This window comes from Felis catus, chromosome C2 (assembly GCF_018350175.1).
Source record: "Felis catus isolate Fca126 chromosome C2, F.catus_Fca126_mat1.0, whole genome shotgun sequence".
NCBI lineage: Eukaryota > Metazoa > Chordata > Mammalia > Carnivora > Felidae > Felis > Felis catus.
The window spans coordinates 144298179-144304879 of record NC_058376.1 but is presented as its reverse complement, the minus strand read 5'-3'; the positions used below and the strand labels follow the sequence as shown (position 1 = coordinate 144304879).

The 6701-nt window shown below is 38.5% G+C and overlaps 1 protein-coding gene across 8 annotated transcripts in view; it reads right to left on the bottom strand.

Moving 5' to 3' along the window:
• Positions 1–4125: 4125 nt before the first annotated feature.
• ZCWPW2 (zinc finger CW-type and PWWP domain containing 2) overlaps positions 4126–6701 on the bottom strand; it is a 150196-nt gene continuing 147620 nt past the window's right edge. For 7 of the 8 annotated variants that reach the window (XR_006585594.1, XR_006585590.1, XR_006585593.1 and 4 more), the window contains 2 exons: positions 5612–5688; positions 4126–4530 (listed from right to left, as the gene is read on the bottom strand). The gene's annotated coding sequence lies outside the window, so the exon portion shown is untranslated. The remainder of the gene's footprint in view (positions 4531–5611; positions 5689–6701) is intronic. The other variant, XM_045037728.1, reaches the window with a different exon arrangement.

Sequence of the window (6701 nt, the reverse complement as noted above, 5' to 3'; positions counted from 1 at the left end):
CAGGCCTGGGGAATTACCATCCTTCAGAAGAAGCCCTTAACTAGTGGGAACGGGTGTATAAATAGCCCGGGTTCCTCACCCCCTGGGTGGGATAGCTCTGAGGCATGTGCCCTATGCTGGCTCCCAGGGTTCCCCAGCAGGACTGAGCTCCAGTTGCCCGTGGGGGTAGCCTGCTGACAACACAGCTTCGGTGACCTCTTACCTTCCCTGTGTCACTTCCCCACCTTCCTACTATACTGTTTTGTCTGGCACAAATGATCTGTGTCAGCTATCCCAAATAAACCACTTGAGCCCAAGTCTTATCTGATTCTGGGGGAAACTCCAACTAAGACAACCAGCAATACAAACACACAATCTACAAAAATGTGTTTTAAAACATATTTGTCCTGAAATAAAAAAAAATTATTGGGGCACCTGGGTGGCTCAGTCAGCTGAGCACCAGACTCTTGTTTTTGGCTCAGGTCATAATCTCATGGTTCATTAGATCAAGTTCCACGTTGGGCTCTGCGCTGAGTGTGGAGCCTGCTTAAGATTTTCTCTCTCTCTCTCTCTCTCTCTCTCTCTCTCTCTCTCTCTCTCTCTCCCCCTCTTCCCCTTTCCCCTGCATGCGTGCACTCAATTTCTCTCTTTTTCTCAAAAAACAATATATATATTAATGCACACCAAGCAAATTTCTCAAGAAATTCCAACTTATTCGTAGAATTTGTTTTGAGCTTTAGATATTTAATGGTTTCTGAAGAACTTTTTATTTCTTTTTAAAAACCTTTGGCTCACAAATGCTATCACACAGTGAACATTTCTTTTCTTTATTTCAATCTCATTTGAGACTGAGAGAACAGCTTTGACCTTGTTTAGAGTCACTTGAACTCTGTGGGCTCCAAGCTAACTTTTTCTCTCACACCCCAAGCTCCATTTACTGCCAACAAAACATGACTTTCTGGTTCAAATAAAAATACCTTTGAAAAGCCTTATAAAAAGGTTCATAAGATGTGTTGGTGTTTCAAATGGGTCTGAGGTGTATAAATGAATCAGGAACACAGATTAAGTTTCCTTTGAAATACAGTTTCCAAAACAAAGGAGTCCTTGGGAGAAAATATTTATGAGGATTTACTGCTTTGTTTTGTTTGTTTGCTTGTTGTTTTACTTAAAACAGTTAAAGGAGTGCCAAAAATTTCTCTTCAGTAAAATTACTCTTGAATTATCTTTAAATTTCTTTTTTTAATGTTTATTTTTGAAAGAGACAGAGACACAGTGTGAGCAGGGGATGGGCAGAGAGACAGAGAGAGGGAGACACAGAATCCGAAGCAGGCTCCAGGCTCTGAACCGTCAACACAGAGCCCAATGCAGGGCTTGAACCCACGGACCGTGAGATCATGACCTGAGCTGAAGTCAGACTCTCAACTGACTGAACCACTCAGGCGCCCCTGCTTTGAATTATCTTTAAATTGCTGTTTAGAGACAACCATTTCTCTGGAGAATAAATATTTAAAGTTCTTGCTACTTAGAGAACCAAATTCTTGACTTTCTGTCAATCCAAAAAAATTGTTTTAATGTTCTTAAATCAAATGTCTTTAAGGATTATGCACTTAACACAAACAGATTTCAGCATATGTTTACATTTATGCCAAATTTATAAGGTCATTGGTATTACAGTTCATAAAAAAATCATTTGAAAGAAAGATTGAACTTTCTTTACTTTTAAAATTCATTTGCTTGTTTTCCATTGAAGTTAATGATTTTGGTAAATCATTATCATATTCAAGTGTCTCTATATTTTAAACACTTCATATTAATTAAATATGCACCAAAGAGAGATTTTTTTAAAAATTTGTTTTTAATGTTTATTTATTTTTGAGAGATTGACAGAGTGTGAGCAGGGGAGGGGCAGAGAGAGAGGGAGACACAGAATGCGAAGCAGGCTCCAGGCTCTGAGCTGTCAGCACAGAGCCCATTGTGGGGCTCGAACCCACGAACCGTGAGATCATGATGTGAGCCGAAGGTGGACTTTTAACCGAGCCACCCAGGCACCCCACAGAGAGATTTTGTTAAAAATTCCTTTGCCTATGCACAACTAGGCTAATAAAAAAATTCTGTAGAGATTTAAAGAACTCGCTTTCATAACCTATGAGATACAGTAAACACATTTAGAACTGAGAAAAAATTCATTATAAATGATACTACATATGCCTGGTCCTCAAGTATTTTAAATTAATTTGCTTTGATAACAATGTACAGCAGTAGGTTTCTGGGTAAAGTATTTATTAAGTGCATTGCCTTTTGGTTATTTGTAATATTTTGCCTCATAATTTGAATAGCCTCTTATTTAAGAAGAAAAACACGTAATTTTTTTTCAGTACTAATCTTTTTTCTTTAAATAACATACTGTTATTCCTTCCCACAAACAAATCCTAGTCTTTAAATAGTTGTCCTTTCTCCTTTCTAGTTATATCTCAGTGGCAATCTCTCTATTCTCTTCCCCCTGCACGCGCGCGCGCACACACACACACACACACACACACACGTGCACATGCTCCAGTATTTCTGTCTTTGCATCTATTTCTGTGTCTCTTTCTGGCTTCCTTTCTGATTCTTTCCCTCTACCCTACTCCCTGCCTTCCCCTATGTCTCCCTCTCTATGAAATCTACTCTTCAGAATTAAAACACAAATAAAATAATTCATTAATTTGCCAAGATTATGTTTATGAAACAGAGCAAGCAAGAAAGAAAATCAGTCACCTTTGTATCAAGAGAACAGCGATTGCTGCCATAGGAGAACGTGCAGGAGCTCCTGTTTACGTGATAATTTAAAATGTTGAATGTGAGTTTAAGTTCTGCATTATGCCTCTCAGAGGGGTGTTTACCTATTAAAGATAAACTTGTTTATCTGAGGTGAAATGCAAGATTAAAAAATTCAGATGTCTATGAAATACAAACACAATTTCATTTATTTATGATCACGAACATGCTGTAATCAAAGCAGAACTCATTATTCAGTGATCATTCGATTCATTGTGACATGTGTTTCCTCCAGCAAGAGAGGGAAAGGAAGTGAAACTTGCAGCAGAGAATGACAGAACATTTAGGAAACAGAGTTTTATTTGTTCTTCTGTTGGGAGAGCTAATTACTCATCGATTTGAGACCTAATGTCTTGATGAACATATATTGATTGAGCCTGATTATTTCCTGCAATGTCAGAAACATTCACACATATTTGTGTTACTACCAAAGCTATGTAATTTATTGGTGGGCACTAATGGCTTTAATGAAGTCAGAAAGCTTCAAGTGCAGAAGTAATGAAAGGAAGATTGCAATCAGTGAATTGTCTAATTCTTCATTCCGGCTACAAATATTAGCCTATTTTGACTCATTAGCTGTGTTCCTGTTTATATCATGATTCATTTACATAAAAAGGTCTGTTTAAATTACACCAGTATCTGGTGCCCTGTTCAAATTCAGAAAACCAAGGGAAAGTGGGGTCCGAGCCCCTGAGACAGATTTAAATGTGTAGTTGGACTGGCAAGAAATACAACAAGCTAACTCGTGAAATCGGCAACAAATGGCGGCCTCAGCCTTAGCCGTGTTGGCCCAGTTGAATGTGCCACATTCTTCCAGTCTCATGGCCTTTAAACTGGCCATTTCCTCTGCCTGGGATGCTCCTTCACAGGTACATGCACAGTTCTCTGCTCAAATGTCTTGACAGACATTTGATATGACATTTGATATCAGACATCATGCCTTCCTGACACCCAATATCAAATATATAAAGTAGCATGCCCATCTTTTATTGTTGTTCTGAGCTTCACATCTTCACTGACCTGGTCCATATTTATATTTTCAATGATTATATGTCTTATCCACTAGCATTTACTTAGTTCTTTTTTGTTTACTGCTTTCCTAGAAGAGTGTCTGGTGGGCATTAAATATTTGTTGATTTGACTAGAAGGTAATTGTGAAGTATTAACATCATTTATTTTGGCTAATATCTCAATATCATGCAGGTCACTATGAGAAATGAAAGATATGATTCTTTTTTTAAAGATGCTTATAATCTATTTGTTGGTAAAACCTGTCACACATTATATTAGTTATCCGTTGCTGTGTAACAAATTACCCCAGAACATTAGTAACTTCACACAATGAACATTTATTATCACACACAGTTTCTGTGCATCAGGAATTGAGGAGTGCTTAGCTGGGTGTTTCTGGCTCAGAGTGTCTCATGGGGTTGCAGTCAAGATACTGGCCTGGGCTGTAGTCATCTGAAGGCCTGACTGGTGCCAGAGCATCACTTCCAGAAGAGCTTAGTCAGGTGGCTGTCAAGTTAGTGCTGATGTTGGCAGAAGGCTTCAGTTCCACCACGTGGACCTCTTTTAAGGCTGCTTGAGTGTCCTCATGACGTACGGTTGACTACTTCTGGATGAGTGATCCAAAAAGAGAATAAAGTGGAAGCCACAATGTCTTTTATGACCCAGGCTTGGAGGTCAGAGTCTGTCATGTTTGAGATATTTTGATGGTTACACAGGCGAACCCTGTTCCGTGTGGAAGGAGCCAAACAAGAGTGTGAACACCAGGTGAGAATCGTCTTAGAGACTGGCTACCACACATGAAATAAATAATGGCATATACATGCCCATGTGTAATTAAGTGCTACATGGTAAAAACATTCAAGGTTCAATTAATTTTGAGAATCTAGACTTATATAATTAGAAAGGCTAAGTTGGATGGCAAATTTAACCCTCATTTGGGCAAGGGTGTTTAAACATTTATAAACAATATTTATTAAGGCCCTGTTTTCTGTGCTAGGACCACAGATTATGAATAAAGCCCAGACCCTGGGAAGGGAGTACTCATAGTCCATTGTGTGGAAGGTGATAATTTTGGAGCAATAATCATTTTGAATGAATTTAAATACATTTTGCAGGGCAAGAATTATCATCCAAAACCAGTTTTTCTCTGGGCACTAAAAATAAAAATTACAGATACACAAAATAAGCACATATGTGGATGGAAAATAAAATTCTTCATGTTCTAATTATAAGCAATTTCAATTTAATACAAGAAACGTGGATTTTAGGAATCATCATCTAAGTAATCTAACATCAAAAACTCACCAATCGTGATTATAATACACCAGCAGAAGCCATGTGACTACCTTAATAGAAGTATTCAGTGAAAACTGGTCTATTCTCTCAAGCACCTCGATTTCCCTACTCCTCCCAAATTGGAATGCAACTTCCTAGATTTTTAATTTTATCAACCGACCAAAACGTTTTCCAGACCAATGACTCTGCCCTAGTATTTGTCACAATGATTGACCAAAAGGACATCTAATGTCTAAATCAAGTGACCATTGTTTCTTTTCACATTTGCCCATTACCTGGTTTATTATTCTTATCTCAGTCACCTTTCAGCCTGAGTCTATGGCCTATGTTAATGCTAGTCTTCAGCCTTCTCTAAGGAATTAGAAAAAAAAAAAAACCAAAAACCTACCATCTCATAGTCATTTAGTCGATGTTCTTTAAGACAGAGATTAACCCAACGCACTGTTTTAAGTAACATAAAATTCAAGTAGAAACCAAACCCCAGTCTAGCAGAGAAATAGACACACACCTCTGGTGGAAGATAATAGATGATAGCCACAAAAAGCCTTGCAACTGTGTAGACACTCTGACTTATTAATTCCTCTTCTAGAAAAGAGTTGAAAGAAAAGGTACACAAAGATAAAATGATAAGGATGTTCATGACAGAGTGGTTTATAATTGTATAATTAAAAATCTGGAGGGGCACCTGGATGGCTCAGTCAGTTAAGCGTCCGACTTTGGCTCAAGTCATGATCTTGAGGTTTGTGACTTTGAGCCCCATGTCGGGCTCTGTGCTGACTCTCAGAGCCTGGAGCCTGCTTTGGATTCTGCATCTCCCTCTCTCCCTGCACCTCCCCCACTCATGCTCATTCTCTCTCTCTCTCTCTCTCTCTCTCTCTCAAAATAATAAACATTAAAAAAAATTTTTTAATTAGAAAAAAAGAAAAGAAAATGTGAAAACAAATTAAACATCCATCAAGAGAGTATTTTGTTGTATGGATAAAAATACAATGCAATCCTTAAAAATCATGTTGTAGAACAATATCTCATGGCATGGGACTACATTCACAATATATGGTTAAGAGAAAAAGGCTATGGAAATAACTATGTGGTTGTTGCTCCTTATGTGCATTTAAGAGTACATTTTTATTTGGAAATAAGATTGTAAGAAATTTTTAAATGTCACCAGTGATTTATCTGTAGTTGGTGGAATTGCAGGTGATTTGGATTTTCTTATTGGAATTTTCTCTTACTCTTGTTCCTCTGCTATCTCCAGGACAACATGCCTGGGCTAGCGTGTTGCAAGATGACAGGTGGTGCATAAAGCAGAGCTGAGTTGCCCCATTTCCCCATCTAAGACTGTTAGCTGGTCCTCGATAGATAAGTGAGCCCACCTAGTATGAGCCACAGAAGAACCACACCTGAGTAGACCCACAGCTGCCCACAGACAGACAAGTGAGATCACCTGAAAGTAGCCAAATTGGCTGAACTTTTCAGGCTCCCAAGCTAAGAGACGTGCTTTGTTGTTTGCCACTGGCATTTTGTGGTCACCTACTACCCTGCATCACTGTCGCGATAGATAACGGATAGAGCTAGAGCTTGTCAGGGTTTGAGGAACT